Source organism: Mycteria americana, chromosome 9 (assembly GCF_035582795.1).
Source record: "Mycteria americana isolate JAX WOST 10 ecotype Jacksonville Zoo and Gardens chromosome 9, USCA_MyAme_1.0, whole genome shotgun sequence".
In the NCBI taxonomy this organism is placed as follows: domain Eukaryota; kingdom Metazoa; phylum Chordata; class Aves; order Ciconiiformes; family Ciconiidae; genus Mycteria; species Mycteria americana.
Genome location: NC_134373.1, coordinates 22,751,649 through 22,771,583, shown reverse-complemented (window position 1 = coordinate 22,771,583; position 19,935 = coordinate 22,751,649). Strand labels below are relative to the sequence as shown.

The window sequence follows — 19,935 nt, the reverse complement described above, 5'->3', positions numbered from 1 at the left end:
TTATCTCAGAGTGGTTAGAGCTGAATATTACATTCACAGAGCACATCTCATTGTACAAAATGAGAAGATGAGATGGATGCTGTTAGTAATGTTAGGTGACAGAGCCACTGTGGTATACAAGGTACAGTACACGTGTCAGTAGGCTGTCAAGAGCATGTCATTCCTACATGATTCATAGGTGGGGCTATGATTAGGTGAGCAGCAAATTAATACATTGGCCAGATGGGAGGAATGAACAGACCAGATGAGAAGAAGGAAAACCTGTATTTTGATCTGTTTGACAGACCTGGCAGTGATCAAGGTCCTGAGAATCCCAGATCATGCATTCTTTTTAAGACAGGCTCATTGACTGTGAGTCTGTGTTGCCAGTAGTATGTTGTTTAACAAAATGAGGATGGGTGAATTGTAGGGGGATCTGACTGACCCTGCTCCAAAGTGAAGTTGCCACTGCATTTGAAAAAACAGCTGCTTAGCTATGAAATGTCAACATCTTTAATAGAAACCTTTATAATTACTTGGTTATAGAACCTCATTATTTTCTTTCAGAATCTGTCAGAATGGAATTATTTTTGTTGAAAACATGGCCTTAACAGTTTGGTATTATTGAAACTGTAAATGTAATACATAAATTATACAACCATAACAGTGATTTCTTATTTTTGTAGCATTAAGCATTTTAAAAAATTATCCAAATATTGCTAAAAGTTTCCATTTTAATATAATATTTAAAATTCCACAAATATTTTTTCCTTATTGAATCAATACAGTGATACTGTCTTGAAGCTTAAATTAATTGCTTCACTCCTTTGAGCGCTGGTGCAAGTTTTTCTCGCATACTGTACACAGAGATCGAGTGTGTTTTCCTCAGCAATTACTGCATTTGTTCAAAGTGAATTAGAAAATCAAAAATGTTAGGAACTCTCTTTAATTAGATGATTAAAGAACCTGGCAAGCAGTGTGATGTTCAGATGAAAATGAAAGGTATTTCTTAGCATTTATAAGCCATGCTAGAATTCAGATAGGACACTAGTTGTGCTGTGCAGTTAAACGGCCACAAAAGGGTTTGCAGTCTCTTGAAATGTTGTATGGCATATGTTTATAGTTCTCAACCAATTTTATCTTTCCAGGCTCAGCCACCTCACCTTGAAGGATGCTTTCAATAAGCAATCTTACTGTAAGCTGTCTGAAAACATGTTATTCCCAACAGCAATTTGAAACCCATTGGACTTGGCCTTCACAAAACTTTGTGAGCAGATTACTGACTAATATATACTATGAAAATGCAGCTGAAGTTAATGAAGTTATGACTGTGTACACTAGCCGAAGATTTTCCCCAAAAAACCTTCATAGTCTGCTTTTGCAGATTACTAACTTCTCCAACATTTTCTAAATGTTAGAGGTTTTTTTCTTTCTGTCTTCAACCTTTAGGTAGTTGACTCTTCCTCTTAGCCTCCTTCCAACGTTTAACTTCTGTAATTTTTTCATAAAGGTCCAACATTTTTTCCCCAAAGAGATCTTTTGGTATTGAAGCAACATCTCAAATTGATTCCAAAGGTTCTGTTTCACTGTTCAGACTTTGTGTGATGCCTTGTTTTGAATAGACTTGTTCCACGCACATTGTACTGAGAAACAGTTATTTAATTCAGAAATGTTTCTTACTAAATGAAATGCAAAGCCTTCTTCTGTAACTTTTTATATTTTTCTCTTATTATCATTTTCCTTAATTGATTTCTATGTGGCTTATAGTATTGTAAGTTTTAATTATTGTTTTATACATTTACATGTTTTTCATTTAGCTGTTTGGGTTTGCTTTTATGAAGGAAGCACATAAAACTAATCATTCAAAAGAAAAAAGGACTAGACATTGTAGTTGCTGTTGTATATAGTTCTCTACTATCCCACCTTCGTTCTACTTTACTTTTGAAATAGCATAATAACATTTCCAGCATTAATACAAAGAAGAATTATAAAGAAACAGTCTTAACATCTGGAAACTCTTTTTTTGGTCTGTCTTGTAAAACGTGAAGTACATTATTTCTATTCCTCCTTTCCTCCCAGTCAGTGTAACTGTTCAGACCTGGACACTGAGCATGGGAAACACCAAGGCAGAGTCAAATACTTTCGCTTTCCTTGGTACAGTGAAAATCTCTATGTGTTTTTCTTAAAATATCTACTGTTGCAAATCTTCCTAAGATAATTTCTTTCAGTTGAAATGGTTGGTACTTACAACAAGACTGTTGTTTTATTACCAGTAATGATTCTAATACTCATATAAACTGTTTCTTAAAATCCTGGAAAAGTCTGTATAAAAGCTAGCTAGGACCAAGAGATTCTTATCATGCATTCATTCTGAAGTGTTAGAGCTGCTGGAGCAGTAAGAAAATGATTAATTGTAGTTGATTTTGTAGTTTGGCATTTTTCAAATCTTCTTTCCTGCCCTGGATTACAGTATTTACTTCAAGTTGATTGAGAAGAAATATTCTAAAACATAACTAGTGGAAAAAGGATGTAACAAATAAGCACATTAGCAGTAACCTGTTTTATAGAGTAGCTACCTATTAAATTGATATTTGCATGTGGTAGTAAAGTGTATTTATATTTTGTGGAGCGTGAAAAGGGTCATCTATTTATCAAGCTTGCTTGTGTGAGTCTGGGGTAGGGGGAGGGAAGTTTTTTGGGTTTTGTTTATTTTTTTTTTTTTTTTTTTTCCTTAGAAAAAGGAATTACACTTTGCACAAGACTGGGATTTTCAGGCCCTACAGAGGAAAAGCACATAGTGATAGTAGTGCATTCTAATTTTATCATTCACTGTACTTCTTGTTGATTTTGTTGGAAACAAAATCAAGTAAACTTTGGCACTGAGCTGTTAAAACTCAGGTATTTACAGGAGGCAAAATGAACATCTGTGAAATCTCTATTTCCAGAGCAGCAGTCACCCAAAGTGTAGGCACTCATATGCAAATCCTGAGCCCTCTCAGGGAAATGTTCAGGAATTTGAGGTGTGGCATAGGGAAAATACTTGAATACTGCTTCCATTCCCTTAATTCTTATAAATATCTAAAAATATGTAGATTGTTTGGCTGCAATGCTAAATTGAACAGTGTTGGGCTGATATAACTTTGATTAACAGAAATAGTCCTGTAGGAAATAGCAGTCAAGAGTTGCCATAGTGTGATTATGCCACTGGCATAACTCCTGTGTCTGAGCAAGGGCTGGTGTTCAGTTAGTTTGGTTGGTTTACACCACATACCTACAATTCTTAAATGTCCAGAGAGAGCAATTTTGTGACTAGTAAATCAAAGCCGTAATGTCAAGGTTAAATTCTGACTCCTTGTCTTTAATGCCATATATTCTATATTCTTAATGCTACACTCTTCCTGATGAACCTACAAAGTTTGCAATCAAAGTATATTCTTAGCGCAGAAAGCGGCCAAACTGAAAACAAAATAACAGGAGTTTGTATGAGTGTACTGGTGGACAGTATTCAAAATATTAAAAAAAAAAAAAAATTGTCTGAGTGTGCTAGTGGGATAAGGTTATGTAACTTTTCAGAAGTGCTGGCATTCAAGCTAACAGTATGTTTCATCATTCATCATGGGTATCAAGTTGACGAAAACAAAATAGATCTTCAAGTGCTCATTTTATTTTTGTAATATGCTCATAAACAGGATGTAATCTCTGTTCTCATGGGCTAACCATACATACAAAATTACTTGCTTTATCAGTATTTTACTAAAGACATCTTTCTTATCCCAGTACGTTTAAAATGTTTTTATTAGATGATAAAGTCCTCAGAATTTCTGTATGATTTAAGTATGTGAAGTGTCAAAACGGAAGTATCGCAGCTGAAGCAGGATATGAAGAATTCTGATAATGCCAGTTATTAAGAAAAAGTTTTTCAGAATAAGAGAGTTTTGAGTTGTTTTTGTGGTGTGTTTTGTGTGTGTGTTTGGGTTTTTTGGGTTTTTTTTGTTTTGTTTTTTTACTTTCCTTAGAAGTGACTCTGGGGAAAGAAAAAAGAACAAGAAAGCAATTTATGGGATTTAAAGAAACAGAAATAAGGGCTCATTTAGCATGTATGAAAAATTTGTTCTAAGTCTCTCATAACCTCTGTTGGAGTGCCTTTCCCTGAAATAGGATCATAAAATGCCTATTTTTATCTTCGGTCATATTGCAAGATAACTGACTTCTGTATTTCAACTCTTTAGCCATACAAAGCTGTACAAATCCTAGAGTATCTGAGGAAGGAACCTTCAATACCAAAAATCTAAATATTTAAAGACATAAGAGAACTATAAAAAGAAATGAAATATTAGTGCTTGAAGGGATTTTTATAGCTGTAGTGGATAGCTAGCTTTAGTCTCTTTGAAAGATAAATATTATATAAGACCGAAATTTGTAACAGGGAAGACTAATTTGAAAACATGTATTGTCCATTTATGAGTTATGTTTATGCAGACAGACCCTAAATTAAGTGAAAGTGGTACAATCAATGTTTGTTGGAAGAACTGTGATGGAATTAGAGTTTAATCTTCAAACAAGCCTTCTCCCTCCCAATCATGCATTTGTTCCTCTCTCCTGCTTGGAATAGTTTGGGGTGCAATAAACCCAGATAACACCTGCATGTTTGCAAAAGGCTGAATGAACTATGGGCTGCTCAGAGATGTGGCCTGGGGGAGAAAGGATTCTTCTCTGCTGTTCTGTGTTGCAACCATGGGCTAGGGCTAGAAGCTGTTTCAAGCAGACAGCACTGTAGCTACTCGAGGATGTAGCCTAAAGCAATGTACCTCTACATCATAATTTATATAGTATATGTATTTAGATATACATTAAACAGTTTGGCGTTGCTGTGCAGAAGTGATCCAGAGATTCTGAACAGTAGTGAATCATCTTGTTCTGCCATTGCACCCTTAATTTTCACTGCAGTGTTTACCCCAGCATTTCCACCCAACTTTGGGATGGCTATAAATGGGTTATGCAAGTTGCAAGACAAAGAAAAGGATCTATAGGAGTGAGACAAAATAGAAACTCCAGTGAATCCCAGGCAAGGTCCAACGATCCTGTTCCTAGTGAAGATTCCACTATTGCTGTTCAGCAAGCAAATATTAAATTTCAAACATTAGTTTTGACTTATTAAAATCCCTTTGGTCCCTCTCACAGCTCTGTTTTCTGACAGAAAAGGTGCTTCTACAGTGTAGTTCGTTTAAGTTAGATAATCCTAGCAAATGGTTGGATTGTGCAAGAAAGACCAAGTGCTACTGTCGCTAGACATCTTTATGTTTGTGGATGGTTTCATATTACATTAGCGGAGATATTTTTCTGGATCATTCAGCTTAGCCAAAATCAACAATATGGCAGAATGGGGAATATTACTTAGAATTAAATTTTTGGCATATTTGAACATAACACAAAAAATGCTTCTATCATAATATGTCTAAAATGTGATGTATTTAACGTGCTATTATTCTAACTTTTAAATACTAGCAATTCAATTGTCAACATACTTGATCTTGAGATGTACACTGAAAACTGCTTTCCAGCAAGGGTCCTCAGGGAATCACCTATGAACTTGTTACTTTGCACATGACTGACAAAAGGTCTTTGTCATCAATCTGTCCTGACTAGACCCAGCTGGTGAGTGTGGCTGTAGGAGCTCCAACTCTGTGAGGATCGAGGTGAGGTCGGCCAAAGCAGGTAGCTGCATTTCAGTCAATGAAGAAGAATTTAAGCTGAATTGTGTTAAAGCTGACTAGTATCAGTCTACCCGGGGTGTTACCACCTGTTCCTCCTTACCCACATATTAGCTACTGTTTTTAGAGCCACAGACCTATGTAAGAAAATCTTTCAATGACAATTATGGTAAGTCTGAGCAGAGACTGACTAATGAGCAGCTTCTTTCAGCTTGCTGCATTGTGGCATCAAGTTTTAAACCATGGTTGACTCCAGTTACCAGCTATAAGGACAGTCAGGCATGAATTAAGTGATGTTGCCAAGTTCTCCTCAATGCAACTCTTTAAATGTAAATAAAGTTGCAGGAGTTGCACTGCAAGCTAGTTTTTGTTATGATAGTCCCCTTTGGTAGATGTTCTACGTTACTCTCAGAATGAAGCTGAGAACTCAGGTTTTTGTTTTTGTTTTGTTGTTTTTTTTTTTTTTTTTTTTTTTAACTGATGAAGGTACTTAAATCTGTAACAATTACTGTCTTCTTAATTTAACAGTTGGTTTTAAAAGGAAACTCAGAAGGCCCGCTCAGCAACTAGATCATTTGTTATTCTTACAGATTCTGGAGATGCTGGAAAGGCTTCACGTCCTCCATGTGGGTTACGCTGCTTAGCGCAGGCTTGGTTTTGTTGGTTTTTTTTTTTTTGTTTGGGTTTTTTTTTTTTTTTGTTAGCTGCCAACTAATTTCAAGGAAATGCTGATCACAAGTTTCATTAATGATAAATGAAGCAGGTAAACAACTAAGAGCTCTTTGTCTGGTCTTCGGAAGTATTGAACCGGTCAGGTTGATAACATCCACAAAGCAGTAGAGTCATTTGCACTTTCCTACTCTCCTGCTGCTGTGTTTGGTATCATAAGATATGGGGTCAGGATGGAACGCCAACATGAATCATTCCAAGACCTTGATGAATAGGAAAGGGAGTTTTGCTTGCCTGTTTTCTAAATAGAATGTGATGCAGTGAAAGGCTCTTTCAATAGCGCTGTATAGGGGTCCCTTCTATGCCTGCATTAGAGAACCAGAAGGGTAAATGACAGAGAGTTCCTGCTTCCCCTTCCTAGGACAGAGGATAGGCATGGTATGTTGATTAAAATGGTAAGAGCTTGTAGTCAAAAGAGAGGCCTCTAAAGCCACAAACTTGTCATATGCATTTGTCCATACCGTGTGCTTGTGTCCATGTGTCTGGCTGGCAGACAGCCTGCAGACCACCTATGTGCATGAATTTAATGCCCTAATATTTTTGGGGCTACACCTGACAGGTAGATAGTAGCCTTCTTAGAAAGTGATTTATCCCAAACATTACAAGGAGTTTCTGTGGTCTAATCTGGTATGTTCTAGGCATCCAAAACATAACAGAAGGACTGTATTAAATATATATTCTATAGTCTTCATGAATCTGTTTGGATTCAGAGCCCCCTGGAATTAAAAAGAAGTGTATCTAATAAAGATACTCCTCTCTGATAACAGCAGTTTAATTTCACATTGTTTTTCACTAAAATCAGTGGTCCTCCAGATAATTACTTCTAATTTAAATTCTGCATCACTGTTAATACCAATTAAAATTAGGATTACTCTTCTGCCATTTGCAGTCTTTGTTACACATCTGATGACAGAAAAGACGGTTATAAAAGATCAGTATTGTACAGGATTTCTTGGCCTTGCTGCCAGTCCTTTATCAACTGAAGTGCAAAACTTTGGGGGGGCAGTTGGGCTTCTGACCCTTTGAGAATGGCATCTCCCTTTGACAGACCAAGCTGTTTGTTTCAAACCACAAGTCAAGAAACAGGGTAAGTAGGTGTGAAAGCAGTTGCCTGCAGACCATGGCCAGCAAGAAAAAGGTTTAGGCAAGATTCAGACAAGAAGTAAGGGAGAGAAAGGAAGAAATGAAGAAACTGTAATGGAGCTATTTGTTTATTAGTAATCTCACCTAAAACTAATTGTCCTGTATAGAAAGCCGAAGGAATTGGTCATTAGATTATTTTGAAAACCTCCAAAAAAACCCTTGGAAAAGCTATTGCTTTCTACCTCTGCATTTAGCATGTGAATTATTTTAATGTAATTCTTTTTATTTATTCTTGAACACTGGAGTACTTTGTTTAGCGCACACATCTTCATACAGAGGAGATGAAATTGCAGTTGACACGTGGATAAATGTCTAAATTATGCTCTATAATGATAAGCATTCAGAGACTGTATAGTATGTCCAAACCATTTTTTTGTACAGAATGTTAAGAGCCTAGTAGACAGAAACTGTAATGATGATTGGTACCTATAGGAGGTAGAATAATGCAGGCAGCAAATAATAAGAATGATCCTGTTCAAGCCAAAGGAATACCTAGCCTGACTAAATCTAGGCGGGGGAAAAGGTTTCTACCATTTCTATAATTTTGTTCTTCCTATGTATGTCCTGGCCTATCAATCATGTTTCTTTAACTGAAGCCAGCTGGCAAGTGACACTGCACTTTATCAACCACCAGTAAATAAAATGTTATGCTCCAGAAAAATTCAATTCCCAAAGCCCAGCCCTAAAAATCAAAAAAGCTTCTCCTCCAGCTAAAGCGTTTCTTATGAACGTTAAGTTTTTAAATATAGCATTTTTCCTCACCTTTCTTTAAAAACACAGATAAAAACTAAAACCAAATTAAAAGCTATGGAAACTATGGGACTAGAAACTACAAATCTGTTTTTAATTTTCATAGACATTAAACTGTTTTTTTCATTGGGGTTAACCAACTCGTCTAAAATTAGTAAGGATGCAAAGATTTATTACAAAAGTCCTTAAAAACTAAAACCATGTTTTGAGTTCTGAATAGTTATAGCAAAACCTTATTCTCACTTTCTGAAGCTCCTGTTCCCAAGTAAAACATCACAAGACCAGTTACTCCATTGTATAGGATTTTTCTACTTCATTAAGCTGTATCATAATACACCTAATAATTTCTTCCTTGTCAGTCAGTACCCAGCTGTGGTTTAGTTTGGAATATCAAAGTATAAAGAACTAATAAAATTCAAGTTAATCCTCATTAGGATTTACATCTTTCCCTTTGAATATTTTGATGCAATCTCATTCAGGAGATGGCAGAGGAGGATTATGAGCAGTCCAGTCATGGAGGCAAAGGGGTCTGTGTGCAAAGAATCTGAAGTCAACATTAGCTGCCAGACAGTGTAAATGTCTTTTCCACCTCCTTCCAGCACCTGCTCTTGTTCTGAGATATTTTCTTAACAGGTTCAGTTTAATTATCCAAATACTTATCTGGAATAAATTGAAACTCAATTCTGCTATCTTATAGCAGAGAAAAATCTAATTGGTCTCTGAACAACCTAAACTTTTGAAGACTTCTATGTCTTTGGGCTCTCGTTTAAATGGTTACATTCTAGCTAAGTCTTCTAATGAAAAGCACTTGCTTTTCCATCCAAGAAATCTAAGAAGAATCTGTGTATCAAAGCTGAAAATGCTTTAACAGATTATATAAACTTTCCTGATACTGTGGTTGTATAAAATTAAACCTCCTGGAATTATTTGTGTCACCCTCTATTTCTGGCCAGTGGCATCTGTAGTCAACAGAGTTGCAGTTTTGGTCTCAAAATTACTGAAGTAGTCAGGCTGCTTTCTGTTAACTTTTAGGATATTCATCATTTGATGTGTTCCCCTTCTTTCTCATCTTTTCCAGTGGCCTCTAGAGCTCTCTACCTCAAAGAGGTTCCTACAGCTTGCTGTTGGTGCAAACTGAAGCATTCAGCCCTTCATGGAATCAATGGAGTCTGATAACTTTATTGTATAAACACCCTTAAAAAGAGTCTGGGGCCTTCATTGATTGACACTATATGATTAATTGTCTATTTGCTCTGTATTCTGTGTACAGAGTGAATTGTATTACTTTCTGATCCCATCCTCCTCTTCAGAGAAGCCTGTGCAGATCTCTGAGGAAATATCTATTCAGACCCTATTGCTTCAACCCTCCTCTGGGAGACGAACCACCACACTTTTAAGATTAATCTCAAATGTAATCAAAGTATTACAAAGAACAGGAAAATATCCATATGGCATTCTAACAAATTGATATGTTGGAGCGCTCATGTTCATTAACTCATGTTTTTTGCTCAAAAAAAAAAAAGTTATGTAATACAGGAAGGAAAGAGTGTATTTTGTTGATGATTATGCAAATAAAAACATGTTTGAATTTGGGGGTTTTTATTTGTTGTGTTTTTTTTTTTTTTTAAATGGTCTGCTTGAGTGCTTATAGGTTTCTGGATGGGAATAATACTAGTACTCTTAATACTTTAAAGGGTTATTGGGCACATTTTCAATGGGAAAGAATTATCACCCCCCTATCTTGAAGATAAATCACATGGATAAATTTACTTGATCAAAAATGAGATATAAAGATATCTCCAAGAGGAAGATGAAATTCAGAAAACTCATCATCAGATAGGACCCAGAAGTAATCTCAGATCTATGTGTTATAATTGAGGCCATGCACTAAATTAAAAAATTTGGAATAACATTCATGTATTTGACAGTTAAATTTTCTTAGCTTACAGCTGAACATCAAGAAGGACATTCATTATATTCTGATATATTTGGTACATCTTATTGAATAACTAGAAATATATTGACACATATACTTGTAAGTAGCATTAACAAGGAGATAACTGCTACAAATTCTGCCCAGTGTGTGGAACAGGCTATTTGGGGGTTTGCTTTGTGTCAGCTCTCTGCTTATGCTATAGATGAAAACAAGTTTTCACTAAAGGAAATACAGAAGTATAAGGAAGAACCTGAAAGTCAAGAGAACTTTGTTCCCAGTGCCTGTAAAACCTTACTCAGTACAAAATAATAAATCCTACTGCCAGACAAGCAAAAACAACTGGGAAAAAGTACAGCATTTTTCGTGGTCCCACTCAGAAAACCAGTTTCAGTGTGCTGAGAGAGTCCATCACTGGCCCTTTTTTCCACTCAAGCTGAAGCTTTACTGGGTTTTGGCTTGCTTACCTGCTAGCGTGCAGGAAGCCTCCCTCCCGTCTATGACTGAATGACTGTCCCTGCCTTACATAGCAGCAGAAGCAACTCCTGTCCTCATACACACCTGCAAATTACCAGTCTGTGTTCAGAATGTATCTTTTCTGTAAATAGTTGTTTTCATTTCAAAGCCATTTTTGTCACTGAAAGTCTTTGACTTTTATTCATAGTAGCTAATTATTATGGCAAATGAACTTGCTGTTGGGAACAAATAGTGTTCCAGCACCTCTGGAAACAATGCCGTGTAACACTGTGGTGCATTTGGGTAAATTCAGGACACCAAGTTGAGGCTCTGTCTGGTTCTAGCTGGCTTCCAAGGATGAAGATTCCCTATTTCTTTAGCTTTCTAAAAAATGATTTGCCTACATTGGAAAAAGGAAGAGCTACCAGGAAGACATATACAGCTTTCTGTTTTGAAAGCCTATGGAAAAAGTGAAACTAATTCATTTTGCTATGTCATCTGGATGATAAAATAAATACTGTAATATTTTTTAAAAAATAATCATACTTTATTCTTCACCAAATGATAATATTGGTGCACAGAAATGAGGAAAGCTGTATTGCACATGCTCTCCCCTGGTACTACATTTGCTTTATTGTAATTCCCATGTAAATGGAATTATTTGTATGTTAACAATCAGCAGAAAAATCAAGACCCTTCTACCATTAGAAAATCTACAGCATCTTTAACAAGATCTTTTTTTTTCCCCCTCACTCAGCTGTGAGGGAATCAGTCTGTGATGAGGCTCATAGTTTTTACATTTCCTAAAAAACAATGTGGACAGAAGGTTCAACTTACTGAGCTTGAAACCACATGTGACCAAAAACATTGCCACAGCAACCTTCCTAACATCATTTATGGGTGGAACAGGGACAGTCAACACCTATTATATCATCTTCCTCATCAGCCACCACCCCAGGCCTGCTGAGGTTTAGAGGTGGAAACACAGCACCCAGCATTCAGCTATGTTCTTACAATGAGGTGTGAGAGTCCCTATCAAAGGCAGCACGAACAGTGAAAAAAAGAGGGAATTTGTAATACCGATGAGAGAGATGGTATTGACAGTCTGACACGGCAAATCCTCGTTTGCAGTGTGAATGACTTGCAGTTAGCAGATAAGGTCAGACAGAGGATGTTTCCTATCCAAGTCATCATCATCAGCTGCAAAAAAAGGTTGCTACTTCACCCCTAGGCAATCAGCCTTGTCATCCACACCTGCCTTTACCATTTTTCCCCAATATAAACCTGACCTTTTTACTCTTGAAGCCTGTATGCTAACTATACACATGTGTATCCTGGGCAAAGAAGGTAAAGGGAGGAAATGTGAGCTTCCATTATCTAAACAAACATTTAAATACCTAAACAAAGCAGCCATTTCCTTAGTTTGTTCCATAAGGTATTCTGGTAAGTAAATACTTTATTCTTGACTGTATTCATAGCTGTTTTGCCAAGGAAGGTTCTACATTAAGATCTCAAAGACTTGTATAAATATATCACCCACCAATATTTATTCTTGGTTTTACCTTTGTGCTATTCCTGAATCATCACATCTGTGGTCTGCATCTACGTGTGCACAGATGTACCAAAGGTCACTGATCCCCAGGGGAAAGTCAGGCTGTGTTACACTGAGTAGGGAAGATTGCTTCTGTTATGCGCACCCAAAGGATAATCCCTCTTAGAGGAGGCGTGGAAGAGGCTCATGGATTTCTTGGCATTAATTTCTAACAAAGATGGGAAGTTTTGATGCTCCTTTTCAGTCTTGAATTGGCTAGCTAAAGAAGCATGGTGCTGTTGGAACCCTCTCCAAAATCACTTGAGGTGATCCACTCCAGATCTGTAGCGAAATGTCATAACCTCTTTGGGTATGTAACAACCCAGCTCTCTATATTAATCACATAAAAGTGGCACTTTTTTTACTCCACTCTTACCAAACCTATACCCTAATACTCATGTGAAAGAAACATTTGTACACCTTTTAATTCCAATTATACTCTGAAGAGTGAAGCACAGCAGAAGTTTAATTCAGTATCACCTTTTTTCCTCCCTGAAAGCATCAGTGAGCATGCAGAGAATGCAGGGAGACGGTGCAAGTTCTTACTGTACCTTTAATCTACTAAAAGAATCCTTTTCTTAATAATAATATATGTGAAAGAATGAGCTGCAATAGACTGATTGGTTCCAGGTGCTCTAACCATACACCTCAAATGGTAACAATGAAAGCAGAGTTTTTAGGGATAGGAGTAAGAAAAGAATGTATTTAACACGTTCTTTTAAAAATAACTTCATATCCATTCATTTTATGGGAACTGATCTAACCATACACTTCCAATACATATTAAGTTTCTGCACTAATCTAGGATTTTGAGTTTTTGTCAAAGCATCCCTGCTGTACGTTTGTCAAGCAGTGTTTGAATAAAATGCCTGAAAAGAAAGCAGGAGACACTAAGGAAGAAGTCAAGCCATACCAAAAAAACCAATCGCATATCATATTGAATAACTATATAACATACTGCACAATGAAACAAATGGAAAGCTCAGTGATTTTTCTAGTGAACTCTCCTGGCACTCAACCCTCATCTGTATCATATCTGCTATAACAGTGAATTAAATTCATTTTCAATTTTCATTGTTTGTTGTGCTCTCTCTCTTTTTACTTAACTTATTGTTATTGAGTTGACTTCCATGAGGCTTTGATGAATTTTGGTGGAAAAGACAGCATACGTTCAGGCTTCTAATATTTTAAAATAGGGAATAGATTAGTAGAAAGAATAGGAAAATTATTAAACCTAAATTGACATACCTGGAAATGGAACCTCTAAGCTCATTCTGAGTTATGTCTTATTATAAATTGAATTTTGTGTAACGTAAATCAAAACACATGGAAATAAAAGTACAAAAGGAAAATTAAATTCTTCTATTTTTCAACTTTTAAAAATAAATGTTTCATACTTAGTAGAGAACCAGCGCATCTTCCCTTCATAATTGTAAATGAAAAGCAATAAAAATGAGTTTGAGATTGAATGAGGATCCTGGTAAAGGAGGCTGGAGCCAGAGGGGTGGAGGGGAGGAGGGTACACAGGAGCCTGGCAACTCCAGGAAATGAAATGTGTGTATACGTGCACATACTCTGAAGGGAGGGCAGGGCTGAAACAGGAGAGGGTGGCAAAAGATGATTAAAAGATTGATGGAAAACAGGTGTCTAGAAAATAGAATTAAGAATAACTCAGCAAGGATGTTGAGAATGAAACTTGGAGGTGTTGGGATGTGTGTCTTAAGCAGACTGCTGCTACTCTGCAGGTGAAAGCTGTGCGACTGCGATGAGAAGATGGGAGTGAGGCCAAGGAGGAAACAAAGCAGAAGTGAGCAGACAGCCAACAAAAGTGGGTTATTTTTGAAAGGACAAAAGTCAGATTTGCAAGCTGAGTCGGCGTTATTGCTTACCTAAATATATACTCTTAAAGCTCCCAGGAACCTGACATTAAGCTTTTAACTTCCCTGTTGTATCAATATAAGCAATAACTCAAACTTTTAAATGTTTATTTTACAATCACCATTTCAGCTAAGCGAAGTGGATCCCACAGACATGTAAGCAATTCAGTTGGCTTTCACAATACAAATGTTTTATACTTGCATACTATTATTAATCACTGTTTATGGTCTTAACACTATTCATAGTGGACATATGCTTCTGGATAGTAGTTTTGTTAGCTAGAACTGATGCAAACACTGACAACATATTCTGTCCTTTTTAGGTTTTGTTTCTTTAGTAACAATATAGTAATACCTGCTAAGGATGCAGTCTATAGCACGTTTGCCAGAGAAATAATTTGAAATGGCCACTCAGCCCTTTCAATGGCTTTCTTTGCACCACAACATAAAAACACAATTTATTATTTTGTTGACCAGATTAAGTAACTGCAATTCAATAATTCAGAAGCTGAACACAGGCTGATGTAGGACACTGTGCATGTGCACTGCTAGAGAAAGTGACAGGGCCCCAAAGCATCCCCTGTGACAGGGAGTGCAGCACAGGGCTCTGAGTAATCGCCCGTCCTGGCTGCCTTATGCTACTGCTGCTGTATTGCCACCAAACCTGAGCTGGCTCTGTGCCAGCCACATTTGTGCCTTTCACTTCTCATTTCAGGGTTGGGCTATTGTTTGCATCAGGACTGTATGAAACCCATAGAAATAGAAATGTACAGAATATAAAGATCTCACAACAGTGAGATACAAATGATTCTATCACTAAATCCTCATCTGTGATTTGGGAGACATACAGAACCCATGTGCTTCTGTATGCATCAGGAGAACTTGTAGAGTTAAATTTATATAATCTGACAATATGCAACATCTGTAGAATTGCAGCTGGCTTTTCATAGGTATTCTCCAAATATAAATTATTTTATGTGCTGAAAATCCTGAGATGGAGCTGTTGAGAGTAATTGTGGAAATACAACTTTCCCCAGGAGTGATTATGCTTTTGGAATCAGATTTTGAATCCTTTTTGTTATGAAGAAGATAATCTACTGTTTAAAGAGAGCTGTACAGTTTCTCAGGTTTGCATAATTACACCTTCATCTTGCCAGCCTACTGTGGAAAAGCATCATAATGGAAGATGAGAAAATGTTTCGAGGGTGATGGAAGTCTTTTTAGCCAGAAAAATCATTAGTAGTCCTCTGGTATTGTTTTAAAATATCTATCAAGACATGTAGAAAAATGCCCTTGTAACTTGTCATTTTGATTTTTTTACAATCAGGATAACACTTCTTTCCTATTCACATAGTTATTACCTTAAGAGAACACTGAGGTCATGAAAGAAGGAAACACAACCATAGCAAACTTGGGTATCCTAGTAGCAGTGTTTTCCTCTATTATTCACTGAGCTATCTTTGTTCAAATGCAATGTGCAGTGTTAAGAACGTGCATTTTCTGAACTTGGAGTTCAGAGGATTTCCAAAGGCTTCCTGATCAAAATGTGGCTTTTTGCAGTGAAAGCTGCAAAATTGCCTACTCATTGCAAAGCTACTAAAGACACAGAGATGGATGACTTTGGATCAGTGATATGCTTTTTGTGTATTATTATTTTAGTGATAAAGCAGAGCAGGAGGAAAATCACAACCTCTCAGTGCCAACATATGACCAAATTATGCAGACACATTCAAGAAGAATTAATTAAAAAACTGAACACATGGCAAAGGAGATTTGAGAAGTTTGTCTTCGGAAGATTTTAACAAGTTCACTTCTGAGAACAATCTAACTCTTGAGGCAACCTATTCCCAATTAAGAACCTTACCTAAAGTCTATTAAAATAATGAAAAAATACTCCCTTTGACCTGGATGATTGCTCAATTAAGTCTTCATGTGTCTAATGGCAGATCCGTCACCTTGCAATACTGACCTTTGTATGAAAGTCTCATTCTGGGATCAGCATGGGCTGGCCAGCAGGGAGAAACACAACAGAAGAAAAAAATAACTGGACTGTGATTCAAAGCAAAGCTTTTGCCTTCCTTTGCAATAGTTGATGTTATTTAGAGTTTTAAGAAGGGGATGAAAAAAATCAGTTTTGGTAACAAGACTTTCCTGTAACTGTTATGCTTTTGTGATGCAAATTGATCTCATAATTCATAGATCATAGGAAATGCTACACCATAGAACAGACTACTAAAAAGTGACCAGTCACTGATGAATTCTTTTTATATCAGTGTTTTGACAGTGGAACAGTCTTCTTGAGTCTACTAACACCTTAAACCATAGTGAAAGGCAATCCAGTCAGTCTGAACTCAAGTTCTCATCATAGGAAACTGCATACAGTACCTAATAGATTAAGATATCCATTCAGTGAAGTAAAGGTCAAGTACCACCGAGACAAAAGAAAAATCTACTGCACATTGTGCTTATATTATGCTTAAATTATAAAGCAAGCCCTTTGTGAAAACTGTATTCTAGTATTCTCAAAAAAGAACTTAATAGTACTGAGGATTTAGATTATTTCATTTATCTTTTTAAAAATCAAAGTATTTATCATACTGAACTCACTTGAAGTGAACAAATTTGGTGTAAAGATAGTTATTTAAAGAGAGATAATATTTTATCTCTGCCAGTAGTAGCAGTATATGTGAAAAAGCCAATCAATTCTGTCACGGACCAGGATGGTGGTTAAGAAATGGAAAACATCTCTCCTGGCAGGTTCACTTTTCATTTCTGACACCTGGCTGGTACAATATTGAGCACTTAAATTTATGGAAGATGATAGTCTGAAAATAAAGCATTATGCTTTCATCCACAGAACCCCCTTCTGAATTTCTTTACAGCTGATTTGTACAATATTTTTATTTTTCAGTAAAGGATTTATTTCAGAAAGTTTTCTTATAAATGCTTGGCTATACATGGATAGCCATTCATTCTTCATGCTTGTAAAAATTGTATGAAGTCTGCCTAGAAGCCTTTTGCATCTGTTACAAGACTAGGTTGTTTTGGTTTTCCTTTGTATTTGACGGGTATTTTAATCTACAAATGGAAAGCATATTTTGCTTGCATATTGTTTGTAGCAAAGGCTGACATTTTACTAAAGTTTTTTGGCACTGAAACTTGCAAGTCTACTGTTGAAAAGAAAACACTCTCCCACCTACTGAAAGAACAGTAGAAACCTGCATTTTTGAAATGGCGCTCAACAGATGAAACAGGTAGACTCCTTCCACAACACTCCATTTATTCATTTTTCTATATTGCAGTTGCCTTTAAAATGCTGGAATTGTATAAAATTGGTCATACAGCCCCTACTGGAAACAAGCTTCCTTGTTTACTACTTCCTTTTTTACTCACTATATAAACACACAATTGCAGAAATCCCAGAACTGTTTGCATGTTTATTTGCATGTTCCGTACACTGTGCCCAGAAGTTTTATTTGTTTTACTAGCTGTAGTGAAAACTAACCTACATGTGTTTTTCTGTAGATTAGCAAACCTATACGGAATGCTTAAAGACAACATCCTCCCCCCCACACCTCCCCCGTTTCTTGCAAATGCAAGAATGCTATATAATATTTCAAAACTGACCAGCTATGGTGCCACACTGAAATAGCTTGATAGTAAGAACTGTACAATATTTGCATCTCCATTTAACCGTGATTGTCCTTCTGGGTGCTGAGCACTGAAAAATCAAAGCAAGTTTGTTTAAATCCTTTCATATTATTCTGTGTACCTACCTTATGGGACTCACTGCAGGACTGGGGTGGGGAGGGGGGAAGTGTGATTTCAAGCCAAAATCTCATTGGAATTAAAGTAATTTGAGTAATGGCCCAGATTTTCGAGGAGACCTAGAGGATCTCTCATTTCTCCTGCTTGAGAAAGGCAGAATCGACATGCTCTAGAAGCATTAATTAGCTAGTCTAATTAAGGTTCTGTAAAAATTTACAAATAAATTACTTTATCTTCTTTTGTATGAAACATTATTTGTTATACTCCGTTATGCCTACTTCTTAAAAGACCACCCACGGTGGCAGTATAGAAAGATTTTACTACTTGGGCATAGACTGAAGTGCATGAAATGCAGAAAATCTGCAGTCACTTTGCAGTTTTGGTACAGGCCTCTTTTCGGTGCAGTACAGCACGTGCACTGACTTAGGAGCAAAGGGACTTGCTCTGTTGGCAGACCAGAAGGGCAAGTCCCGAGAAGAGTTAAATTAGAGGAATTAGAGGGGATCTATAAAGCTGTAACTCACTGTGCTTTGGGTGAAAATAAAAGCTATAGGGGGAAAAAGACTTTCAGGGACATGCTTTTAGTACAAATTTTGAGAAATATGTGACTCCCTGGAGTTTTAAATGAACAGTCAATTTAACTGGACCAATGCACTGACTCCATTTGATTGCATTTTTTCTAACAGAAAAGTTTGAAATGCCTTTATGTGGTACAGGAGAGTGTTTTAATGTTTGAGCAAAATTTGTAGCAATACAGTTGGGAGGTGTAGATGATCCACATTTAAGATTGTTAAAAACAGTTGCAAAGTCTTTATCTTATCCATTCTGTATTTCAGTTTATTCTTCAGAAAGTGGAGGGAGAGAATTAGAAGGAAAAAGAAAAAAAGAAAAAAAAGGACAACTAAATTAGCTGTTTTACAGAGTGTAAAATGTAATTGCATACAATGATCTGTACATCGAAAAATATATGCCATTGGAGATGTAACATGAAGTTATTTCAGACAGCTGTTCTTTTCTACCAGAACAGGCTGTGCTCAATTATGTAAAATCAGAATAATATGAAAGCATATTTTTATTTTTTATATTTTAAGGCTATAAATTAGGTCTCACAATTTGTTGAGATACTATATATATTTCTACACAATACTGATCATTGTGGGAGAAAGTCTTTTGAAGAAACTTATGAGAGCTAGATTTATTTTTCTTAATTCCATGCTAATTCTGTCCAATTATATTTCAAGTAGGGAGTGCACAGGACCATTGCCATTTCGTATAGTGGTCTGGTTAAGACCTATGTGTTCAGCCATGGCTGAGGAAGAAGGCAAGGCATCTGTGGTGAGACAATGGCTTAGCAGCCTATTAGTAATTTCTGTACATGTTTTAAGCTAATTTGTAAGAGGGGTCTTGTCTAGCTTCCTTTCCTCCTCAGCTTTACATAATGTCTCTGACCCTTACTGATGAAATCTGTAAGTCTGGACTTGACAAGGCTGGTCAGGACAGCCTGCAGACATTTTGAACCAGTACAATTCATTCTTCATAAACACTGAATTTACTTTTGAGAGGAAGTGTGGGAAAACTTGTTTGTTCTATAAAAAACATTGTCTCAGCAATGCACCACATAGATTTACAATGACTTTTTCTTCTAGTAGCTTGGCATATTGATCTTTGGTCACTGCACTGTACAGTAGCCCATCATCAGTGAACTACTAAACTGGCATTTCTCTTTTAGAGCAAGTTAACAGTGAAATCCTATCTCATTAATGTGAGTTTCCCCATTGATTTCTGTAGCACCTGGACTTTTTATAGTATGAAAGAGTTTTACAGGCTAGAATAGCTACATGTTAATTGCTTTGTGATACCTACACATTTCTAGAAACAGAACATGTGTAATTCATATAATTTCATTTTTTGGATACTTGATGGCATTTTCTGAAGAGGAAAACATGAATAAGTAGATAAAAAGCTGAATAAATTCAAATAAGTGCACAAGACAAGAAA

The 19,935-nt window shown here is 36.5% G+C and overlaps 1 protein-coding gene across 10 annotated transcripts in view; it reads left to right on the top strand.

Annotated features, from left to right (window-relative positions):
• B3GALT1 (beta-1,3-galactosyltransferase 1) overlaps positions 1 to 19,935 on the top strand; it is a 225,931-nt gene that overhangs the window by 18,316 nt on the left and 187,680 nt on the right. The window contains exon 3 of one of the 10 annotated variants that reach the window (XR_012777094.1): positions 9,391 to 9,900. The exons of the other annotated variants lie outside the window; for them this stretch is intronic. The gene's annotated coding sequence lies outside the window, so the exon portion shown is untranslated. Of the gene's footprint in view, positions 1 to 9,390; positions 9,901 to 19,935 lie in introns of those variants that run through there. 10 annotated transcript variants of the gene reach the window in all.